The 25,281-nt window shown below is 46.8% G+C and overlaps 1 long non-coding RNA gene, 1 other non-coding gene and 1 pseudogene across 2 annotated transcripts; 2 read left to right on the forward strand and 1 right to left on the reverse strand.

Annotated features, from left to right (window-relative positions):
* The first annotated feature begins 792 nt into the window (after positions 1 to 792).
* LOC147849677 (uncharacterized) lies at positions 793 to 6,078 on the forward strand. The gene is made up of 2 exons (XR_015531760.1): positions 793 to 2,009; positions 2,113 to 6,078. It is a non-coding gene; the product is annotated as an uncharacterized LOC147849677 (long non-coding RNA).
* TRNAR-UCU (transfer RNA arginine (anticodon UCU)) lies at positions 6,079 to 6,152 on the forward strand. The gene has a single exon. It is a non-coding gene; the product is annotated as a tRNA-Arg (tRNA).
* Positions 6,153 to 9,049: 2,897 nt separating this feature from the next.
* LOC147849679 (18S ribosomal RNA) lies at positions 9,050 to 10,870 on the reverse strand (annotated as a pseudogene).
* Positions 10,871 to 25,281: the final 14,411 nt, after the last annotated feature.

The following is a 25,281-nucleotide window of genomic DNA, read 5'->3' on the forward strand; positions in this document are numbered from 1 at the left end:
TGTAGAGTACCTATATCTTTGTAGTTCGTAGAAAATAGCCATCTTTACACGAAACGGTTTGTACATGAAAGAGTCTTGGCTACTATAATCAATGTAAGGGAGATGAATCCTATTGCAAATACAATCGGAATGAAGAAATCCTAAAATCCAATAATCAGTTCCACAACCGAAGAGACTTCTAGATCTTTCAGGATTTCTAGGCCACCCGAAAGATCGGGTAGTGTATTCTACGACAGATTGAGGAGCACCTGCGGGAACAACTCTTCGTTGTTATTTTAAAGAGTTGCGATGTCCTCGTGCAATTCGGTCTATAATCTTTCTAAGCTGTTTATGACTATGGGCATGTCTTATCCAATCTGTTTCTTTTCCTCGGTGCTTTATACCTAGGGCAGTCTCCTGCATTCATGGCAGTTCCTATGGTTGCAAAAACAACAAGGAGTCGGTTCCCGTATATACCCGGCTTTTCTTGTATGCTTTCGGCAAGCAAAAAAAACGCTAGCGGGCCTACCACGCTTCGCGCCTGCGTCTTTGCCAGACAGTATTTGCCAGTAGTGCCATCCCACCCGACCTGAGGATTTAGTTTGTCCCTTGCTAAAATATCTTTGAAGAACTTGTACTGATTTTCCAGGTCGGTCCTCGCGAGCGGATATGGGCCCTAGAGGATGGTGTAGAAACTCTCTGCCCGTAAGTCGTGCCTGAAAGCGGTTCATCCGGGTGAAGCCGGCGGCGAGGAATTGACTGGTGCTGCGTTCACTGCTTGCTCGAAGGCCCGTATCCGCGCAGGCAGTAAGCAACAGATTGGTTCGTAACAAAAACAGCTTAGAAAAGAAAAAGAATAAAGTTATTTCCTATTAAACTAGTGATTGTAAAGAAAAAAATCCTTCACAACGCCAAGGTATTTTAGCAAGACACTACATAAGACTTTCGCCCTGGATGATATATGGGTTCTCATGAGAAAGAATGGTCGGTTTCCTTTTAATGAAGTAAAATCCACACCTTGACGCCCGGAATCCCGTAACGAGTGAATGTTTATTAGGAACCGAACTGATGGGCTTTCCCTAAAGTAACACCAAAAGTCTACCTCCTTTCGTGCGTCCTTCGCCTCCTCCTAAATAAATTCACTTTCTCTAAAGTAGCCCAATGGATTGTTAACAAGTTCTACGATATACTTATCTTCAAGCCAACCAAGTACTTTAGCACCTTATTGCATACATGTTCGAACTCAACTCCAGGTCGCGTATAATCACTCTCATTGCAATCAACCATGGCTACTCCAATATTAATTAATTTTGGCTTTCTTTCTATAAACTTTCGTTCCAGCCAGGGAAACGGTGAAGGATAGTGATTTACGGCATGACTGTACAGTTTAGCCGTCACCACTTGTAATTTGAGTCGATAGCCAAACACGGATTATGCCCTCTACGCAGACAGAGAACCGCCCAACCTAGCTGCGCAAATTGCTTGCTTGCTTGCTTGCTTGCTTGCCCCCTTCTTGCGGATGCGGAAGAACTTGCTTGCTGCTAAGTTTTATTAGCGCAGGTGAAGGCCTTTCCGCTGTCTGTGAGGCGGATAACGGGCAATCTCACTCATTGCGCTGTTTTATTGACTTCGCCACGGCACCACTTTTTTGGCGGATAAACGGCCTTCATGCTGCCGTTAGTCGAGGCGGCCCGATGAACCAGTGCAGCAGAAAAGAATTTCGGTTATAGAATGGCCGGTCTCTTTCACTTGCTTCTGATCAAAGGCCGGCAGAGAAGTAGCCGTACAGATAGCATAGGCTGCGGCCTATTCTTGCAGAGAAAACAACTTCGAGAATGATAACCCGTAGGTACCGGTGGGTTCGATCAGTCCCTGGAGTTCGCTAGGTGATATCTATACGGCAAGGAGGATATGAAGCTATCCCTACGGAATCCAATCCCTGTGGTCCTAGATCGGTCCCGAAGCACTAGTCCGGTACCTGCTGCAATCAGTCCCTATGGTACTTGCTGCAACCAGTCCCGAACCCAAAGGTTTGCTACGCTGCCGCTGTAGGCATAGTTGGTACCGATGTTCACTGAGATTGGGAATCCCCGCTTCGTGCTGATCGTATCGTATTCTCTTCGCTTATTGCAGCTGTGGTAATCGAGGCTTTGCTTTGTATTCTCGAAGTACGAACGCTAGCTGATCGCTTCGTATCCTTTCAACCGTTGAGGAGCTGCAACTGCTTGGCGTTGTCTATGGCCATGATTGTATCGCGGTTGGTTCGGGCGGGAATCAATCAAATCGCCACTTTTCACGCGCCCGCCGGTTCATCCCGGAGGAACCGCACAGGAGTAATTCAGACTGTTTCTCTAGTCAATTTCGCGTGACCGTAAGACGCAATTCTGCAAGCGGAAAAAGGGACTCGAACCCTCAACTCCAGCCTTGGCAAGGCTATACTCTACCATTAAGCTATTTCCGCCAGCGGAACCAGAGCCGAGTGCGGTTCTTCCCCCGTAGAGAAAGCGCTATAGCTTTCGGGGGAAGAACCGCAATGAAGACTTCATTGCGGTTCCCTTGGAACTATTGACTTGAGACTTCGATGACTCATCGATAGGTCCATGCCCGGAGAGATTCGAACTATCCCGGATTCGAAGTTTGGTGCTCGAGCTACAGGCACAAGTTGACCTTACAGACCGAACAGAGGCTAGTAAAATCTAACGCTTAGCTTAGAAGGTCGTAAGATCAGACCAGACTTCGCCCGGAAAACGAACGTAAAGCATTGAAAGAGCGTTGCTTAGTGGCTGGCTTTGGCCGCCTTTACGACCCAAAGACGAATCTCCGGGTCCCAGCTTATTATCCTGCAATGTTACGGATTGACTGTTACTGGTGCTAGGTAAGGAGTTTCAGTTTTGGGCGTCACTTTCGAAATATCTCGAGTAATGGGTTCATGTGAGTGCATGAACAATCCAACTACTCTACTAGGCTGCTTCCCGCCCTGTTTCGCAGCTTGCTCCCCTTCGGCGGCACGGCACGGCACGGCACGGCACGGCACGGCACGGCACGCACGCACCTGTCTTCCCGCATTCCGTCCGCTGAGCGCAAAGCGTCGACAAAGAAAGCAGCTACCTTTTCATTATTATACTGTAATCCCAGCGCAAACAAAAAAACTGCCATGAATATCGAGAACGGAACAAGAAGCCACAACGAAATCAAGTCAAGTCTACGGAAGCTTAATCCGTTTGTTCTTCGTAAACAATTGGATACAAAGTCAGTACTAACCCATAAGGCTCTGTTTCAGATTCAAAACTAGGGTTCAGCTATGAGATTTGACTCTAGGTCACGCCTTCGGTTTGTGTTTTCCGCTTGAAACATAATATCACTCGTTGTACCGGAACGGATCCCTGAAAAGTTACTTAATCCGCTGTTAGCGTCAAAAATTGTAAACCCCCTGAAGTTCATAAAGGAAGAGGTATAAAATATTGAAATGAAATTATACGTAGAAAACAAGGAGAAAAGAAACAAATCGCGTCATATATTCCAGGAACCAAATCAGTTTCCAATAAATAAGTCAGACTTGCCTCAACCTAAATCTCCGGAACTGGACCCAAAAAAGCCACTTGGGTTTGTGATTAATCAGGTCCCGGCGATAACACTAAGGTTAGTAATCTGACTCGGCACTAAATTGACCAGATTAGCATAATAGTACGTTGAAACAATTTCCTAGTTGATTCGGAATTAAAGAGAGAAATTTAGTAATATATCAAATGATTAATTAATATCAGCCGTTACCGCGGATTCCGTCACAAAGCAGGATTGCCATTACGTGGTTAATGAACCTACAGCAATGTTAAGATCTGTCGCAAGTCAAGAAAAGTTTCAATCAATCAACGAAAGAAGAATAATTCGTTTTTCATTCACAAAAATGAGAGAAGGCAAGACGCCAGGAAGAAAACGAAACCGAAGGAATAGAAATGAAGAATACAATTATGTAAAAGCAGCCTTCTGAACACTAGTAATAGTAGCCGCGCCGCTAACAGAAATGGGGAAAACACCACTAAAAGCCAAGAAAGCACCACGGTATTGCCCATACTTAACCAACTTTTAGTAATACTTTCATTATCATAATAAATTGCAAGGGAGATGAAAGAACAGGGTCCTCCTCAGGTTGTTCAAGAGGGTTTAAGGGTTTCCGTCGCTCGGACAAGTATGCAGCTTAAGCAACTGCGGAACGTGTCGCGTAAGCTGCCACTTAACCCGAAATTAGGTCAGTTGAAGTGAAAATAAAAGGAATTGGTCTTGTAAGAAAGGGATTTTCGCCGAAAAGTTCAAAAGAGGGAGGTCCTGTTACTATCAGAATTCACGACGTAATCCCAATGCTACATAATGGATGCTGACCCCCTAAAAAACGTCGTGTCTAAATACCACCATAGAGCTATTTGTCTCTACTCACCAACGTCAGAAGGTTTGGATTGGTCCTACAGCCCAGCAGGTCATGGAAGGCTTGGCTCGAGCAAGGCGAAGGAATAAACCCGAATAGAGCAGCGAAGCGGGGAGATGGAATGGAAAAAGTCGACTCAAATTAGAATAATTGCAGTTTAGTTAATACCTTACTCGTCTATTCGTTCATCCAATTTCTCCATACGACAAATATCCATTTTTTTTTGCCAATCGATCGAAAGAGTCGGCTCCGCGAAAGGTAGTTGCACTGCGGGGCTCACTCTGGAATTTGATCCTATGATTTAGAGCTATGTGGATGCCCTCCCTCCGCGTAGTCCCTCACCTTTCAGTTGTATATATCTATTTCTCTCCGTCTCTGCATAGCTACGGATACACGGCTTTAGCGCTTCATTCACCCAGTCTATTCTGTCAAAACTTACTTTCTTTATAATGCAAACCAACACTGGGGGAAGGTCCGATCCCTCCCCTCTATATCAATGACATGGTTCACCTCGTCGTGAGGTTACTTCCCTTTCCCATCTCTTTCTTGCTAGGAACTGCCATGAATGCAGGAGACTGCCCTGGGTATAAAGTGCCGAGGAAAGGGATTCGACGGAAGAGAAAGGGAACGAGATTGTTTAAAGCTAGAGCAACGGAATAACCATCTACTATCTCGGAAGAAAGAATTACCAACTATCACACCAAATTGCCAGTGGATGAGATCGGTTGAGTGGTATCGGTTGGGGATGGAATTGCACGTGTTTATGGATCGAACAAGATTCAAGCAGGAGAAATGGTAGAATTCGCCAGCGGTGTGAAAGGAATGGCTTCGAATTCTGAGAATGAGAATGTAGGAATTGTTATATCCGGTAGTGATACCGCCATTAAAGAAGGAGATATGGTCAAGCGCACTGGATCTATTGTGGACGTTCTTGTAGGAAAGGCCATGCCGGGTTGTGTAGTTGATGCGTTAGGAGTACTCATTGATGGAAAAGGTGGGGCGGCCGTTAGATCATCTGCGGTCGAAAAAGGTTGCATACAGGCATGAGACTAACCAGAACCCGCGAAGGGAGGCCGAGACCATAGCATGTCGCAAAAGAAAGCACGATTGAAGGCAAAGCGGACGAATGAAAATCATCGTGCAGCCCGGTAGTTTGGTGAAAGATGAGGCCGAAAGCAGCAAATCGGAGTCTTTTTCGGGTGACCATGCCCTATTCGTTCGTTCGACGTGTTGCCAGATAGACGCGGATATGCTCCCTGCCTGCTATAGGCACATTATGGTCAGGCCCGATTGAGTGCCACTTCTCCCGCCCGTAAACGAAAGTTTACAGCAAGCATGAGAGCGGATTACCTATCTATTCTATTGGGGACGGAAGACTGAACGACATCCCGGCAAGCCAAGCAAAGTGGGACCTTTCAACTCTTATCTTATTATGGTCCCAACCATCCGCAGGTAAAACCGGCGAGATCTTCGGCGGGAGGAAAGCCCCGGAAAGAAGTCAGAGGGCCCATACCACCTGCCTACCCTCCTAAGGCGGAACCGGCACTTGGTGAATGCCAAGTAGAAAACGGGAAGGAGCCTATGCATTTGTCATGCCCGGAGTTCGAAACAGAATAACGAAAAGGCAAGCAAGTTTTACCTGACTTAACTGAAAAGCCTAGAAGTGTTTGTAATGCACAGCATCCTTAGCTCAGTCGGATAGAGCAACAACCTTCTAAGTTGAAGGTCACAGGTTCAAGTCCTGTAGGATGCGGAAAGTGCACATTAGATTATATACCTACGGAATGCTTTGCCCTTGTTCAGGGCGGGCTAGCGGGTTCTTCCTTTCAACCGAACCTGCATCATGCTTCGGTCACTTTTCGCTATATTGGTATATGGGATTACTTGCCCCTTTTCACTTCTTTTTAAACAGCCATGATTATAAAGAACCAATCTCAGATTTTTATGAAACCCTGCCTGAACTGAACTTTATCATGGCTTGCAGTCCACTTGAATAATTTGCTACTGTTCTATCAGTTTTCAAACGGATACATAGATTTTGAACATCGAAGAAAGAAAGCATATTATGCGCCGCTCTACCGTATGAAATGGAAAAAGGAAAGAAAGAGTATTATTCCAAAAAGGAAAAGAAAGTCATTTTTTAAAGATTACCGAATACAAGCGCACATTCGGGCTATTAGGGACCCCCAACTCCATATTATTAAAGATATTTATACGGATTTAGACGCGGAAGGGCTATTATTGATTTGGAAAAAACACTTTTATTCTTGAAGATTGCTTGTAATGCGATTGGATCTATCATTCGTAAGGAGGGCCATTTATTGTTGGTGAATATTGATCTTTTGTACGATGACACAATGAAAAAAATGGCGAGAAGGACCAATTAAAGTCATATCAATTCCAAATGGATTGGTGGTTTCTTAATCAATTGGGAACATATGAAACATGAAGAACGCTTTAAGTATTCATCCACGTGGCGGCATTCTAGTCTACGTTTTTTAAAGATGTAAAGATATTTCGAAGGACTGATAACATGCTAAATTTCAGATAGTTTAGTTATACCGAATGCACGTAAAGATTTCATAGCTATATTTGAAGCTAATTGATCATGAATATTTATTGCATTCCTGGTGGATTCTACTCTCCTAGAGGGATTACATAGGTTAGTTATTTATCTCATTCTGGTAAATAATGATTCCGTGTGGTTCACAAATCCATTTTGCTAATTGGTCACGAAAATAGTCATTCATTCGAAAAAGGCTTGAGAACCCAGCAGAAAAGCCAGTAAAATAAGGAAAATTCAAAAAAGAAAAAAGAATACCCACTAGAAAGGATGCTAGTTGCTGTCTCTCACCTCTTCAGAGCGGCACCAGAAATCAAGCAAGAACCAGTATTATTCGTCACCTTACTATGCGTCCCTTTGCCATTCTTTGCGATGGCGAAAGCGGCTCCAGATGAGAAAAAGAGCCCAGCACAGCCCTGGAATTTGGGCTTGATACACTGGGAGGTTATAAACAGTCACACCCGCAGAGAGCGGCTGGGCGGTAAGTTGGAGGGAGTTTTCTGCAACAACTTTAACTTTCGCAGCTAACAGAAATCTCCTCTGTCCTAGAAGATGACGTTAGATCAAACCTATGCTCTCAGGCGCTTCTAACGTCCTACAAAACCGAAATCAAGTCAACAACGCCGCAAGCAATTAGTGACCTCAGTTCAGCTAGCAGGAAATATGATACTGGGATAGGGTAGCAGGCACTATCGCGAGGCGCTCCCCTATCCCAATGGGACTACAGGAAAGTCCGCAATGCAATATTGTGGAGAATGAATTAACCCCATTAAGGCAACCACGAAAGCATACCGCTTACGGTTTGATGAGTCTGATCTCGAGCGAGAATGAATTATCATTTTGTTCTGAGAATTCATCTGTTGGCTCAGCTCCTGGGGATGTAGAGGGCTAAAAGTAACAACAACTTGGTTATGGAAAATTGTCTTCAATTAAGTCATTTTTTATCCTATACGTCGGGGCGGGGTCCGCCCCCTCCCACGCCAATTGAACCAGTTAAAGGGAAGACAAGATCGACCCTCAACCATGCTGCTTTTACGGCATGCTCTTCCTTTCTTCCTGTGCTTGTTCTCTTCAGTCTAAGCTACGTAACTCCTCCCTTCAGTCCAAACCTTCGTCCCAATTCGTAAGCCTTCGCTTGACCGCAGTCCCTCGGTAGAAATGGGTTTGGTTTTCCCATAGCCATGATCTGTAGCCATCCTTTGTCCTATTTGTCAGTTGCGGATAACGGGAGTCGAACCCATATCCTCTGCTTGGAAGGCAGATAATCTACCGTTAATCTATATCCGCCTAAGTTTCGTTTCCGAAAGGAGGGGTATTATGAAGAAAGAGATCATTCCTATAATACAAATCGGCCGAAGCGCGGGGCCTTCTATGCGCGCGCAAAGACTTTGCCCCGCTCAAGCACCTAGTAGAATGCGAGTGATGGATCATTTGTGTTCAATTCGTTTCATATACGATAATTCATGGAACGCTATCGATGAAAATTTTCTGTTCGTATCTCTCCAATTCAAGAGCAATCAAGCCAAACTGCAGAGCCACCATTCGACCCTGCCTCTACAGGTACAAAGAAGGATGTAGCGGGAAGGGAAAAGGGCCTAGAAAGAAAGTCTTATGTCCTTGCAGCAAGCAAGTCGCAGCAATGCAATGAAGGCCTTCGCTTTGTCGTCGTCTTTCGATCTATACGTTTTTCGAACTCCAATGCTTGCTTGCTTGCTTGCTTGCTTGCTTGCTGCTTTAGGCTTTAGCGAGGTTCATGAAATCTCGAAGAAAGCAGCAAGCAGCTGGGGTCTTTGAATAGTTAACGTCTCACAGGTCATGAGGCGGCTCGAAAGTCAAAGAATGTATATGATACTAACCGTACATTTTCCCTTCCCGCGCTGGTAGCTCAACTGTTAACCGCTTCATCCGCGATTGGTCTACGGTTTCAATCCCTTCATGCGCTTCATGAAGAAGCGCTTCCTCCTCGCGCATAGCGCTTCATCCGGCCGGGCCGGGCCGGGCCGGGCCGGGCCGGCATTTACCCAACTTGGAATTAACTTCATCAAGTCAGTACAGTTAACGAAAGGACGCTGGCGCTTCCCTTTGAGATTCCCTCCAGCCACAGGTTCCCCTACGACTACCATGTTACGACTTCACCCCAGTCACTGACCCAACCGTGATATGCGCCAAGAAGACCACCAATACCAAAATGGGCCACACTCAACTAGGCATGGAACACTTTAGTAATGGGTGATCTCTGGTCGATGCTTCGGGCGAAACCAATTCCCAGGGTGTGACGGGCGGTGTGTACGGGGCCCGAGTACATATTCACCGCGGCATGCTGATCCGCGATTACTAGCGATTCCAACTTCATGTTCTCGAGTTGCAGAGAACAATCCGAACTGAGGCAATCTTTCTGGATTCGCTCCGCCTTACGGCCCTGCTTCCTATTGTAATTGCCATTGTAGCACGTGTGTAGCCCAGCCCATAAGGGCCATGCGGACTTGACGTCATCCTCACCTTCCTCCATAGTAGAACTACGGGCAGTCTCTTGTGAGTGCAACATCGGCACAGAGGGAGTGTCATCAATCCTGGCTAACCGCTGACTGAACACAGATTCATGGGCAGGTACCGATGAAGCGGCTCACTTACCACCGGCTCGCTCGTCGGAACCTCAAGTTCGTCGGAAGCCAGCCCATGTTCTATGTTCCTGCTTGCCGAGGGTGAATGATGACATTGATCCTCTGGGAGCAGCATATCTTAGCAACACAAAACGAGGGTTTCGCTCGTTATAGGAGTTAACCAAAAACGTCTCACGACACGAGCTGACGACAGCCATGCAGCACCTGTATGAATTTTCGTTTCATCCCGTTAAGGACAAGCACACCGGTTCATATGTCAAGTGTTCATACGTCAAGTGTTCATATGTCAAGGGCTGGTAAGGTTTTGCGCGTTGTATCGAATTAAACCACATGCTCCACCGCTTGTGCAGGCCCCCGTCAATTCCTTTGAGTTTCAGTCTTGCGACCGTACTCCCCAGGCGGAGTGTTTAACGCGTTAGCTGGGCCCCCGATCCGCGGACCAAGGACGAACACTCATCGTTTACGGCATGGACTACCAGGGTATCTAATCCTGTTTGCTCCCCAAGCTTTCGCACCTCAGCGTCAGTAGAGACCCAGAAAGCTGCCTTCGCTACTTCGGCGTTCCTTCGTATATCTCCGGATTTTATCCCTACACACGAAATTCCACTCCCCTCTGTCCCACTCGAGTAAATTGGTTTTGAAAGCATTCCGCCAGTTGAGCTGGCGCCTTTGACTTTCAACCTGATTCACTGCCTACGTGCCCTTTACGCCCAGTCATTCCGAATAACACTTGCCCCCCCCGTCTTACCGCGGCTGCTGGCACGGAGTTAGCCGGGGCTTCTTCTTCGAGTCTTGTCATAATCGCGTACTCGACGAAAGAGCTTTACAAGCGGCATTGCCCTTCCTCGCGTTAGCGACGTTTTTCACTCACTCACGCGATATTGCTGGATCGGGCTTTCGCCCATTGTCCGATATTCCCCACTGCTGCCTCCCTACGGAGTCTGGGCCGTGTCTCAGTCCCAGTGTGGCTGATCGTCCGAAAAGATCAGCTAAGCATCTGCGGCTTGGTCAGCCTTTACCCAACCAACTACCTAATACTACGCAGGCTCATCAAACAGCGCTTTTTAGCTTTATCGAAAAGCAGCAAGCAAGCAAGCAAGCAAGCAAGCAAGCAGCAAAGCTGCTTTCGTTTCTTTGGGATTCGGCCCAAACTGTTTGGCAGATTCCCACGCGTTACGCACCCGTTCGCCACTTTGTCTTCAACTGTTCTATAGACGAAAACAACGTTCGACTTGCATGTGTTAAGCATATCGCTAGCGTTCATTCTGAGCCAGGATCAAACTCGGTTTTTTGGTCAATTTCTGCCATACGAGGCAGGTTGATGAATTCATGTGCAATATTTGAATTTTGGTGTGACTCTTGGTTGGAGAAGGCCACACCACAGTTGGTCTCTTCTCCATAAGCCGGACCGCCAACGTCAAGGCGAGATCACATTGGTCCAGTCCCCGCATAGCCAGTGGAAGGGTGAGGTGCATCCACTCAGATAGCATGGGGAGGTCGAATGACTGCGGCCACGTCAATCCGCTTCTTTTCTTTTCTTGTTGGGCCGCTAGCAATTGTCTAGCTTCTGCGTTTAGTTTTTTTTTTCGCTCTCGAACGGTTACGATGAACCGGTGCATATGGCCGGAGAACCAACCTTTGGTTCGAGATGGATTCGGCCTTCCCTTACGTCATGTTCATGGCCTTGCATTCCAATGATCACTGCGCTTCACTTGGCTCCAGAGAGCAAGAAGGCCTAGCTAGAACAACAATCTCAGTGACAAAATTGACCTCGGCTAGAAGGTTACGTAAGTGAATTTCAGTCGGGCCAGCAGCAGTGTTCACATGTTCATAGATGCTCCAATGAAAAAGCATAAACATCACGAAGCCCGTCTAAAGTTTAGTTTTTTTCTTCGCTGAAAAGCAGCAGCTCTCGATACACTGGTGCATATGGCCGGAGAACCAACCTTTGGTTCGAGATGGATTCGGCCGAAGGGAGTGAGAACCGGCGTGTTGGCATTAACAATCATGCTCTCATCTTTCGAATCAGTCGTTACGGGGTCAATGAGCTAGCTCGTAGCTACGAGAGAGATTCCCTAAGAACAAGGTGGTTCTGGAATACGAGATAAAGCAACGAGGACAGTGGGAACAAGACCTTTTGGTGGTGGGACCCTGGACTGTTTAAGTGTTGGTCCCGGGGCACCTATCCTGGCGCATTCTTGCTTGCTTGCTTGCTTGCTGAACCCGGGTTGGCGTTAGCTAACCGCCTACCAAACTTGACCTGCTTTCATCTTGGGGCCTGACCCGCTTTATTCCTCGTCGTTGAGGGCGTGCTTGCTTGCTTGCTTGCTTGCTTGCTGGGGCACTCGACCGCAATAAAGGGAGAGAAGCTTTCACGACTTCCCACGGTGTGGCCATTACTCTCAAAGGGTAAGCTGGTTTCACCGTTATGAGCCAGTTATTGAAAAAGCGTTCGCACGCTTGTGGGGCGAAAGGCCAGAGGAGGACTCCTTTTCCCTCTTCTTGTGGTCCTTCGGACTTCAACAAAGGAACGGCGGAGTCGTAGCTCTTTGATTCACCCCTAGCCACGAGTCATCCCCGTATTTTGCCACATACGTGAGTTCGGTCCTCCAAGGCCTCTGTGGAGAGCTCGATTCAACCTGCTCGTGGCTAGATCAATCGGTTTCGGGTCAAATAGAAACAACGCCGAAGATTCAACCTCGTTGCGCCTACACCTAATGGCTTAAGCCGCTGTTCCCATTCACTCGCTGACCCATTATGCAAAAGGTACGCCGTTAGGGTGGAAAGTGCTAAAGCGAGAGCCGACAACGCGAAGCTTCGCTCAAGGGTTCGCGTATGCGAACATTAGTGGCTTTGCCTCCGAAAGCTACAGCGCTTTCTCAGCTTCGCGTATGCGTTCCATCGAACATTAGTGGCTTTGCCGCATTTTCTCAGCTTCGCTCTTCCGACTGATAGTTTGCATCGGATTTCAGGTTTTCTATTGCACTCCCGGCATACGGCGGGGTCTTTTCACTTTTCCCTCACGGTACTTGTGGTACGCTATCGGTCATTGAGGAATACTTAGGCGCGGGGGTGGTCCCCCTTAGTCACGTAAAGCGATCATTATTCAAACACGGTATCCGCGTTTTGTAATGGTAATCAAACTTGCCAGGAAAGATCTACGGGGCTATCACCTTCTTTGGCCAGATCTTCCAACCTTTTCAGAATTCCTTGAGGAAGGGTTCCCACCCTTCCCTCTACTGCAAGTTCTCCCCCGCACGGGGCCAGGGAAAGCGGCCCTTCTGGGCTGGGGCCCCTTCCCTTTTCTTTGCCTAATCCGCTTTCGCTCGCCGCTACTAACGGAGTCTCAGTTGATTTCCTTTCCTTTAGCTACAATGATGTTTCAGTTCGCTAAGTTTCTCAAGTCCGAGGCAGAGCCGCAGCACACGGCATGCCCGGCAAGCTTGGATACGGTTTCCCGATTGGAAACCCATGGATCACAGACGGTATCTCCCCATGGCCTTTCGCCTTTGGAAGCGTCCTTCCCTCTCAATGCCCAGGCATCCATCCAATGCATTCTTTTCGATGCAGTAGGAGTTGAACCTACCGAACACCGTACAAAATCTTAATGAGTGTTCTGCGATCGCCACTCAACCTGTGACTGCTTAAAACCGAGACAAAAAGAAGCCCGCATAGATTATTATACAATAATCTTCGGACGTTTGTAAAATGCGGAAGAAGCGCGGAAAGAATTGGTCGAGTACTTGGACAGAGGATTCATTGTTTCGACGAAAACGTCTACCAAATGACCCTGCATCCTCTGTTTTTTCCTTTACGCTCTTGAGTTCTCTTTCCGTGCTGTGCGATACGAAGTTTGTACAATCCGCAGCAAGCAAGCAAGCAAGCAAGCAAGCAAGCAAGCAAGAAGGGCTTCGTCCTTCCTCCTTTCTTAGCGTCTCGTTTAACTAAACACTTTAGATTTCCCTGACAAGTTCCCTAGCTCTCTCGAGCGTAAGAGTTGAGGAACAGATTTTCCGATAATGCATGCCAGCCAGGGATTTACGCATCATTGGTATTGTGTGTTTACCGTTCTAATCTGTCTTCACATCCATAGCTTGCTTTTTTGCGTTGTCGTACGCCTTTTCATTGTTTCTGGCTGATATCAGATTCGCATCTGACCTTTAGGCAATCGCATATACGATTTGAAAGGGTCCGGGCTGTCGAACCACGTCTCCCGAAAATTATCAGTACATATGGCAGAAAACGCTTTTCACATATCGAGGTCGGAATGGGATCGGGTGTTTCACGTCTTACAAAGATGCCCGGACGGAACGAAACGCTTGATTAATGAACAAAAGAGTGCTAACGACAAAAGCGGCGGGCGCCGAACAGCAAGCAAGCAAGCAAGCAAGCAAGCAAGCAAGCAGGGAAAGTGCAAATACAGCTGGTACTTAGCCTTCGATCGCTACCAACCTCACAAGGATGTCATCAATTCGCAGGTGGTTATTAAGTAAAAAGTGTAATATAAATGGCTACCAAACCAAAGTTCTTCTTTTGAACTTTCAAGAAGGCCTGAATATTCATGGATTATTATACGATAATCTTTAATGCGGCTCAGATTGCGGAAAGAATTGAATGCTGGAATTTCGAAATTCCGTTGGTAAAATTCAGAAGGATCATGCAAGAAGGCAATATCATCTTCTGGCCATAATCTGCGAATCCAGCAAAGCAAAGCAAAGCAGCACTTTTCTTTTCACTTTAAACCGAGCCGGCGGCAATCTTGATGAATCACTGGCAAGAAGATGCTTTGCACTTTTCTTTCCACTTTAAAGCAGCAATCTTTTCACTCGGAAATGGCAAAAGAGCTTGGAAGAAGAATAGGCTAGGGACGGAGTCGAACCGTCATTCCAGGATTTGCAGTCCAATACATTGCCATTATGTTACCCAGCCAGCAGAACGTTTTTCCCGCTTAAATGAAGAGAGGCGGGACTCTCATTTAAGGGGGGTGACCTTAGGCCACCCTTTGAAATAATCTAAAGCCTTACAATCAATTTCTGCGATGCCATAAAATGTGAACCAACGACAACGATTTTGGGCAAAATAAGAATTAGTGATTGAAAAAGACCCGCAGCTTGCTTGTGAAGCCGACCAGCGTACTGCCAACACGACTTGTTTATGCCTATTAAAGAACCTTTTAATGCTAATTCACAGAAAACTATACGAAGCATACAAAATAACTAATATACGAAACGGAAGCGACCGATGGAAATACGTCAGTTTCTTACTCATGTAAATAAACTATTTCTTGCTGCTGTTGGTGCTTAGGAAGAGACTGCTGGTTAGGGGGCGGCTTTCGATTCAATGGTGCTTTTTCTTTTCTGAAACTAGCGCAGCACGAATCTCTTCTTTTACCGCAATATTACGCTTTATTGGGTTCGTGTTCAGAATTCTGGATGTCCTACTTCTGCAGAATGTCTCATTTCTGCTTCTGCGAAACTTTAGACCTTTGTTTCCAAATTTCCCACTTCTGCTTTTATTCTTGTGGAACCTAAATTTTCTACTTTTGTAAAATTTCTTCTTTTTGTGGAACCTCTCACTCTCATTTTTGCGAAAGGGACTCCTGAAAAGGAAAGCCACGAACCCTGCAGTAACTGCGGCATACCCACCCTTCATTAAATTGAAAATCAACCCTTTGACCTTGTCGCGGTCACGCCAAATCTTGGTTAGTTCAATCCGAACTATTTTCTTGTTCAATGGTTTTGACAAAATAATTTCCGGTTTACGTGGTTCTGGCAAAATAATTTTTGGTTCACGAAGCTCTTCCACTTTTTCCAGATTCGAATCTTCGATCCCAACAGAATTAAACTTTGCTTACTTGGTGATTGGCGCTCTTGCTGTCACTTCATGTTTTAAAAGGATTACAGGAGTTTTCAGTCCTGTATTCACCAAGATCATATTCTGCGGGTGTAACAGTTTGATTAAACCTCTGTCCCCATCATGACTTTTGTCCCTGTATTATAATGGTTTCACTGAATATTATAGAGCGCCTTCACGTAGTAAAGTGGGACTAGAATTATACAGTTAACCTAAGCCGCACCATTACTGCTGGGGCTTGGCTCCCGAACCGTGCATGAGCTATAGGCCTCACACGGCTCTTCCCGTCATGCTGGCATCTCCTCCCCGTATTTAGCTATGACGGAAGGCGTTTCGAGTTATGGTATGATTTCACTCCAAATTGCAGGCAGGCAGGCAGGCAGGCAGGCAGGCAGTTAGGACGGTGATTTAACGCGAGTTTGAATACCTTACGTATGATTCGCTGTCATCTACGATCCAATTTGAAGAAGTTAATGGGTCCCCGTGTCAGCTCTGGAGCTTGGTGAAGAATCCTATTTCCAAGAGCATACAGCCTGGCGGGCCTTCCGTTTCCGGAGCTTCATGGGCGTTGCCCCGTTCCCCAACCAGATGCTTGGATGTGAGCTATACTCCGTAAGGGATGCCGCGAGCGTAGATGGTCTGTCTCAGACAGAAGAGCCATCGATAACTTACTTTTCTCGGGCGTCAAGGGATGCTCAATGACAATCCCCAAGTTGTCACTGCCTTGCTCCCTCCCGCTATTACGATAACGAGTCCCGTGGTCAGCACCGTCGATTGGGCCACGAAGCTTACACTCATTCATTGTTCGTCCTGCGCCCCGGGCCTTTTGCTTTTGCAGTTTCGAAGGTAGCCGCCCTTCCATCAAGGCCTGGGAGTCAACTGAACATCTCAGCTACTGGCGGAAAAGATCGGCGATCTCTTTTTGTCCGCTTTTGGTTGAAGTTCACGTTATTAATAGCGTGAGCCGTTTTGCAGATATTGCTTAGGGCTAACAGATCACACTGGGGAATAATTAACCAAAGCTCGTTCTGCTTTCTCTTATTCTTGTTCTGTTTCTCGTTTCGAGGTCTGTTTCTAATATCTATGGGAGTTTGTGAGAGGTCCCTCAGGTGAAAGCAGCTTACATGGGAATGAAAGGGATCCTCTTAGCGGCATCTCTAGTAAGAGATGAAGCTAGGAGGTGGGCTGTCTAGTCCCTTAGCCTTCACCGAACCCATTATGCTCAGATGCATACAAAGGCTTATGGTTCCTGGCGAACTTAACACCCGAGGCCAAACCTCGCCTCGAATGTAGGAGCTGCTATAAGTCACTTTATATAGAGACCTTCTTTCAGGGATCAAAAGGCCCCCACGACTCAAGCAGTTGGATGGTTGGATGGGGTGTTCTAAGACCTTTTTCATAGCGTCATACTACCCATACACGATTCCAAATCGGAATCTTTCCCGTCGCTACCGTCTTCGGTGGGTTAGGGGAGGTGGAGATCGGGCTCGGAAAAGATCCAGAACAGGGTCTCCTCTAATCAATCCCGAACAAGTTCTCGAAGCTGTAATCTTACGTAATGTCGTGTGATCAATTCAAGAACCGCTTCTGTTCTGCGCCGATAATCTCAGGATCGCCGCACATTGTTTCTAGTTCGGAGAGAGACACGATCGCCTCTCCTTTCTCCAAAATCGATAGATACTGCCCCCGTAACCTCAGAGGCGAATTTTGCCATATACCCAACCCTAACCATGGGAAGGTTTCAGAACTGAGCAAACCAAGGTTCCCATCCCAAGGCGGCAGAGGTAAAACACCTGCTTGCTTGCTTGCTTGCTTGCTGGGGATGTTAGAACCAACCAGTGCCGATGAACCGGTTCATCATGAAGGCCGGCCCGGCCCGGCCCGGCCCGGCCGTTTTCACGCATGAGGAGAAAGGTAGCCTTCTACCGCCCGCCGCCGAGAGAGCACCTCACGCGAAACCCGCTCCGCAACAACAAAGTCGAGCTAATTCGCCGAAGGCCTCTCGGAACTCAGAGAATCTGCAGAACAAGGGAACGGTCTGAGAAGTCACCTTAGCACTGCTGACGAGAGAGAATGATACCGAGGAAAGGAAAGGAAAGGAAAGGAAAGGAAAGGAAACATTTCTCCCTTTCCAGGAGAATCGGGGGGCGGGCAGATTCCAAGCTAACGACCGAGATGAAGGAAAATAAAAATGGGAAAGGGTAGTAAGTGGGAAACAGGAGGAATGGATGATGATGGAACGGTGATGTATCAGATAAGGTGGACCAGCGCTGATAGACAACGGAGAGTAGAACCTGAACCCGACTCTATCGTTGGGTATTCGACCCCTGAACCTTTGGCCGGGTACTCATCTAATGCATTCCGAAAAATACAGTAGGAATTGGACCTACCGAGCACCGTATAGAATCGTAAAAGGAAGACAACTAGGTGATTCGTCGAGCCCCAACCGGCCGGATCCCCTGCCCTTGATGTTATAAGCCCACCTTCAAAGCAAAGCTGGCCCGCTGAACCCCACAACGTCAGGCTTTTCAACCAGTCAAGTTTCCATTGACCTGCATTCTGCTTGGGGAAGGGCAAGGCCCATACCTTGTTGTCATAAGCCCCCCCACCAATAGATAGGGACAGATGGAAATGACCGAACCACGTCCACAGAATGCCGGTACCGAGCAGCTGCTTCGAAGCCGAAGTGATGCGAAGGACTAAAATGACCTATATATTAACAAATACCGCGTATCGTCGAGAGAATGGTCCCTGTAGTAACGTAGGACCCATAAGACCCGATGGCTAAGAGGAAAGTAAAACCATAAATACCGTCGGAAATGATGAAGAGTGCTTCGTAATATTCCATTCCCTAAAACCCGGTGGGAACTGGAGCCAGCCGAACGATAGCTACTAAAGCGTGAACCGCTTATTATTTTAAACCTGCGAGTATGGCATGATGAGCCCAAGTCACGGCAGCTCCAGAGGAAAGGAGAATAAGGGTATTTAGAAAAGGGATTCCCCAGGGATTTAAAACCTCAACTCCTTTGGGGGGCCGAATAGCTCCGATCTCTACCGCGAGTGCCAAAGATAAATAAAAGAAAGCCCAAAAAAAGGCTAGAAGAGACATAACCTCCGAGACGATAAACAAGAGAAAACCGTAGCGAAGCCCTAATTATACCACTTTGGTATGACGTCCTTCGTAAGTAAATTCACATGTAACATCGCGCCGCCATACAAACATGGTGTATAAGATCAAGCTTAGGCCTAAAGTGAGGAGTGTTCCGTCTCCCGCGAATGAATGCATATACATAACAGCACCGATGGTGCTTGCTAAGGCTCCGAGTAACCCCAGGAGAGACCATGGACTTGAATCCACCGGATGATAGGGATGCTCTTAGGAGACACTCGTGTTATTTATTTAATGAATTCACACGAAACGGTTTGTACATGAAAGAGTCTTGGCTACTATAATCAATGTAAGGGAGATGAATCCTATTGCAAATACAATCGGAATGAAGAAATCCTAAAATCCAATAATCAGTTCCACAACCGAAGAGACTTCTAGATCTTTCAGGATTTCTAGGCCACCCGAAAGATCGGGTAGTGTATTCTACGACAGATTGAGGAGCACCTGCGGGAACAACTCTTCGTTGTTATTTTAAAGAGTTGCGATGTCCTCGTGCAATTCGGTCTATAATCTTTCTAAGCTGTTTATGACTATGGGCATGTCTTATCCAATCTGTTTCTTTTCCTCGGTGCTTTATACCTAGGGCAGTCTCCTGCATTCATGGCAGTTCCTATGGTTGCAAAAACAACAAGGAGTCGGTTCCCGTATATACCCGGCTTTTCTTGTATGCTTTCGGCAAGCAAAAAAAACGCTAGCGGGCCTACCACGCTTCGCGCCTGCGTCTTTGCCAGACAGTATTTGCCAGTAGTGCCATCCCACCCGACCTGAGGATTTAGTTTGTCCCTTGCTAAAATATCTTTGAAGAACTTGTACTGATTTTCCAGGTCGGTCCTCGCGAGCGGATATGGGCCCTAGAGGATGGTGTAGAAACTCTCTGCCCGTAAGTCGTGCCTGAAAGCGGTTCATCCGGGTGAAGCCGGCGGCGAGGAATTGACTGGTGCTGCGTTCACTGCTTGCTCGAAGGCCCGTATCCGCGCAGGCAGTAAGCAACAGATTGGTTCGTAACAAAAACAGCTTAGAAAAGAAAAAGAATAAAGTTATTTCCTATTAAACTAGTGATTGTAAAGAAAAAAATCCTTCACAACGCCAAGGTATTTTAGCAAGACACTACATAAGACTTTCGCCCTGGATGATATATGGGTTCTCATGAGAAAGAATGGTCGGTTTCCTTTTAATGAAGTAAAATCCACACCTTGACGCCCGGAATCCCGTAACGAGTGAATGTTTATTAGGAACCGAACTGATGGGCTTTCCCTAAAGTAACACCAAAAGTCTACCTCCTTTCGTGCGTCCTTCGCCTCCTCCTAAATAAATTCACTTTCTCTAAAGTAGCCCAATGGATTGTTAACAAGTTCTACGATATACTTATCTTCAAGCCAACCAAGTACTTTAGCACCTTATTGCATACATGTTCGAACTCAACTCCAGGTCGCGTATAATCACTCTCATTGCAATCAACCATGGCTACTCCAATATTAATTAATTTTGGCTTTCTTTCTATAAACTTTCGTTCCAGCCAGGGAAACGGTGAAGGATAGTGATTTACGGCATGACTGTACAGTTTAGCCGTCACCACTTGTAATTTGAGTCGATAGCCAAACACGGATTATGCCCTCTACGCAGACAGAGAACCGCCCAACCTAGCTGCGCAAATTGCTTGCTTGCTTGCTTGCTTGCTTGCCCCCTTCTTGCGGATGCGGAAGAACTTGCTTGCTGCTAAGTTTTATTAGCGCAGGTGAAGGCCTTTCCGCTGTCTGTGAGGCGGATAACGGGCAATCTCACTCATTGCGCTGTTTTATTGACTTCGCCACGGCACCACTTTTTTGGCGGATAAACGGCCTTCATGCTGCCGTTAGTCGAGGCGGCCCGATGAACCAGTGCAGCAGAAAAGAATTTCGGTTATAGAATGGCCGGTCTCTTTCACTTGCTTCTGATCAAAGGCCGGCAGAGAAGTAGCCGTACAGATAGCATAGGCTGCGGCCTATTCTTGCAGAGAAAACAACTTCGAGAATGATAACCCGTAGGTACCGGTGGGTTCGATCAGTCCCTGGAGTTCGCTAGGTGATATCTATACGGCAAGGAGGATATGAAGCTATCCCTACGGAATCCAATCCCTGTGGTCCTAGATCGGTCCCGAAGCACTAGTCCGGTACCTGCTGCAATCAGTCCCTATGGTACTTGCTGCAACCAGTCCCGAACCCAAAGGTTTGCTACGCTGCCGCTGTAGGCATAGTTGGTACCGATGTTCACTGAGATTGGGAATCCCCGCTTCGTGCTGATCGTATCGTATTCTCTTCGCTTATTGCAGCTGTGGTAATCGAGGCTTTGCTTTGTATTCTCGAAGTACGAACGCTAGCTGATCGCTTCGTATCCTTTCAACCGTTGAGGAGCTGCAACTGCTTGGCGTTGTCTATGGCCATGATTGTATCGCGGTTGGTTCGGGCGGGAATCAATCAAATCGCCACTTTTCACGCGCCCGCCGGTTCATCCCGGAGGAACCGCACAGGAGTAATTCAGACTGTTTCTCTAGTCAATTTCGCGTGACCGTAAGACGCAATTCTGCAAGCGGAAAAAGGGACTCGAACCCTCAACTCCAGCCTTGGCAAGGCTATACTCTACCATTAAGCTATTTCCGCCAGCGGAACCAGAGCCGAGTGCGGTTCTTCCCCCGTAGAGAAAGCGCTATAGCTTTCGGGGGAAGAACCGCAATGAAGACTTCATTGCGGTTCCCTTGGAACTATTGACTTGAGACTTCGATGACTCATCGATAGGTCCATGCCCGGAGAGATTCGAACTATCCCGGATTCGAAGTTTGGTGCTCGAGCTACAGGCACAAGTTGACCTTACAGACCGAACAGAGGCTAGTAAAATCTAACGCTTAGCTTAGAAGGTCGTAAGATCAGACCAGACTTCGCCCGGAAAACGAACGTAAAGCATTGAAAGAGCGTTGCTTAGTGGCTGGCTTTGGCCGCCTTTACGACCCAAAGACGAATCTCCGGGTCCCAGCTTATTATCCTGCAATGTTACGGATTGACTGTTACTGGTGCTAGGTAAGGAGTTTCAGTTTTGGGCGTCACTTTCGAAATATCTCGAGTAATGGGTTCATGTGAGTGCATGAACAATCCAACTACTCTACTAGGCTGCTTCCCGCCCTGTTTCGCAGCTTGCTCCCCTTCGGCGGCACGGCACGGCACGGCACGGCACGGCACGGCACGGCACGCACGCACCTGTCTTCCCGCATTCCGTCCGCTGAGCGCAAAGCGTCGACAAAGAAAGCAGCTACCTTTTCATTATTATACTGTAATCCCAGCGCAAACAAAAAAACTGCCATGAATATCGAGAACGGAACAAGAAGCCACAACGAAATCAAGTCAAGTCTACGGAAGCTTAATCCGTTTGTTCTTCGTAAACAATTGGATACAAAGTCAGTACTAACCCATAAGGCTCTGTTTCAGATTCAAAACTAGGGTTCAGCTATGAGATTTGACTCTAGGTCACGCCTTCGGTTTGTGTTTTCCGCTTGAAACATAATATCACTCGTTGTACCGGAACGGATCCCTGAAAAGTTACTTAATCCGCTGTTAGCGTCAAAAATTGTAAACCCCCTGAAGTTCTGCTTAACTCTGTTTGTTTGTGAAATCAACAATTGCGGCTTACATCCGACACGGGTCCCGCCCATTCTCCCATCTGGCACCCTCTCATAATGTATCACTCTTGGCATGCCCACGGCCGGGTAGGCGCGAATTCTTCCAGTCTATGCCGCCGCCCTATCATATAGTCTGTTACATATATATAGGTGAATGCTCGCGGGAAACAGCGGCGTTCTCTGCCCAAGCACTATGAACAAACTGCCATGAGTACCGAGGACGGAAAGGTAATGGACAGAAACAGATATGTTGGCATCAGGATCCAAAATTCGTCGTTAGATGAGAGAAAACGTTTGGCATAAAAAACTCAATCCGAGAAAGAGAGCCCTTATTCGGGAGTGGGGATTTCCCTTTATTTGAAAAGAGAGGCTTTTGACAAAATCGTGGAAAAGAGGGAAATCTGGGAATCTGGCCGACCTAATTCTGGGGTTCTCCTCTTCCCGAAAGGAGCTCCGGAAAAGACCATTCGAAAGATGAAAATCTGAAGATTTCTCTGAAAAATCACATGCTTCGTGAAAGTCGTCCCTCTCTTACGGATTACCCATGAAAGGAAAGATATAGAGGCTCGAACCGTTACTAAAAACTATTAAAGAGAAACACATCAATCTTTTACCCTTTCTAGAAAAAAGATTGGACGTTATTCCGGTTTGCATTCCCTTTCGCGAACATATTCTCTAAGCCAGATAGCCAATAAATCATAAACATATTTATGCCAATCCCAAAGTAGTCAATATTCTCGGTTCCACGGTACCCTGCGGTGATCTTACACCCATTAAAGAAGCTTCTTGAGATCTTACCAAACTAAACATAGTGTAATGCAGAGGAAAAAAAGAATGAATTAGAAAATCGATAGAATAACTGAAATAAAGAAAATGATCTCTTTCAAGGCCTCTCTCCTATCTCTTCATTCATAAAGATTCTTCCTATTATCCTTCCAGTCACAAAGGTTATTGGATACCTGAGAAGTATCCTCTTTTCTGAAAAAAAACTTCTCTTTTTTCTTTTCATTGTCTAGACTATTACTACCCACATTATCTGGAGGTTGAGTATGAAAAACCTAATGTTGTGGTATTCCCCGAACCTCACCATAATTATCTGAAACTTTCCTATAAGAATAAAATAGAGAAACACTGTCTTCCCCAAAACAGGAAAACAAAGTAGCTCGAATAGATCTTGTAAATCATTCATTGGCGGAGCAATTTAATTGCTAACTCCTATTGTTCCCTCTCAATACATATGTGATCAGTACTGTGTATGTGATATTTCAATTCACACACAATAGATTATTTGCCTCGCCGGCAAGGCGGCTATTCGCCTCAAACGCCGCCGGCGAGGCAAACGCCGCTTTCTTTGCGCCTGCCGTGAAATGGGCGTTCAGAAAGAAATTAGTCTAGGTCACTCAGAGCTGGAATCGGTCAAGTGCCCTTCCCCTGCAGTTCCAAACGTCAAGTTCCATGCCAAGGGTAGACCAATATGTTAGGGAATGCAAGAGAGAGATAAGCAATCTTGAGAAGAACTTATTGAAAGAAATGAAAGGGTTGTCCTATCAATCACAAATTGAATCAATTCGTGAGAAGTGGGACACTATAAAGGAAGAAGGTGCGGTGGTGGATTCTGCCTACTCAAATAATGTCAATGTTGGGCGGAGTGAGACTGATGAGGACCTACCCAATGATCAGTGCGTGAGAAAAGGAATAGAGCGCAAAGAGAAGGGTAAAGGGACCGAATAACCACGCCTAGATACTGAGACCATAGCGCCACCTGACTGAGAGGGGGAACCCCTATAGAAAGAGAAGCCCTGGAGGGCCGGCCGGCCGGCCTGAGAGCCGCCGTTCGGGTCCGGGATGGCCAACTGACTGAAGAGAGCATCCTCATTCTCCGCCGCTAGCAACCTTGGGCCGGTTCGTTAGGCCTAGCAAAGAGTTTTTCATCACCATACCATTTTTCACGAGAAATGAGAAGAGAGGAGCCCGCAAGTGATATGAAGACGACCAGCCGCCCGCGCTACATGATTCTAAGACTGATGGGCAAGGACACATGGAGAGGCTGGAAACGGCGGAAAACCACCTTATCATTCAGCAATGTGCATTGAAGAATACGTCCGGGAATATACAGAAAGCAAATGGATCAACAGGAAAAATGAAAAAAGAGGTCGACGCAACAACTTCTTTATTGCTGCAGCAGAAAGATGCTTTGCTGCATTGGGCTCATAAAACAAAGCACGAAAGCCACCCATTCCCCTTTGGTTTCCGGTGGGAGAGATAGGAGGCGGCACCCAACAGATAGAAGGGCCAAGGCCTAGCTCTGTGCTTGGCTTTTTAACAGGATGGCGGAAAGGAAGGAAGTTATTGGATTTGAGGAGGAAAAGTAGAGCCGGGAGCCAAGGATTTGTGATAGTAAATATCGCAGCACGCCCAACGAATCTTAGCAGGGTCCCTCGGTTCCGCGATGCTCTAGATGTTAAGAAGATAAGTTCCTCGAGTTTGGGAGTAAAGTCTCTTCCGGGGCTGGTGTTAGATTTCATTCTTTTGCTCTTCGGAGAAGTCCTTCATTTAAGTAAGCTTGCCCTCTAACTCATTTCCTAGTGGAATCGCGCGCGGAGAATCTCGAGTTGACCCGGGCCGCCTATCCAGTCGTTAGGCTGAGCTTCCTTTATATAGTAAATTCTCTTTTTTTTATCGCACTCTGTATACTAAACTCGGGTAATACGTAGTTGAGTTCTGTCACCAATTATGCCAGCAGGGGCGCCGGGCAGAGGTAGTGGCTGGTACAAGGGCCAAGCCATTGAAGTATACCTGGATCCCAAAGAGAAGCAATCCGATATTAGGAGTCGGAGCAATTCGAGGTGTTCCCTCGACCTCTCGGTTTGAGAATTCCCTTTGATTCTTGTCTTTCATTCGGTAAGCCAGATGCTTTGTGGACTGTAGAAGTAGTCCGGTGCGTTTCGTTGCACTTCCACCACCTGTTAGATTAGAAGAGGTCAACGCCCGTACCTGTCAGGTACAGACTCTGAGTCGCTTATCTTATGA

Source organism: Azolla caroliniana, unplaced genomic scaffold (assembly GCF_043228905.1).
Source record: "Azolla caroliniana isolate FFs.n. ecotype wild unplaced genomic scaffold, voAzoCaro1.0.p SCAF_27, whole genome shotgun sequence".
Classification (NCBI taxonomy): domain Eukaryota; kingdom Viridiplantae; phylum Streptophyta; class Polypodiopsida; order Salviniales; family Salviniaceae; genus Azolla; species Azolla caroliniana.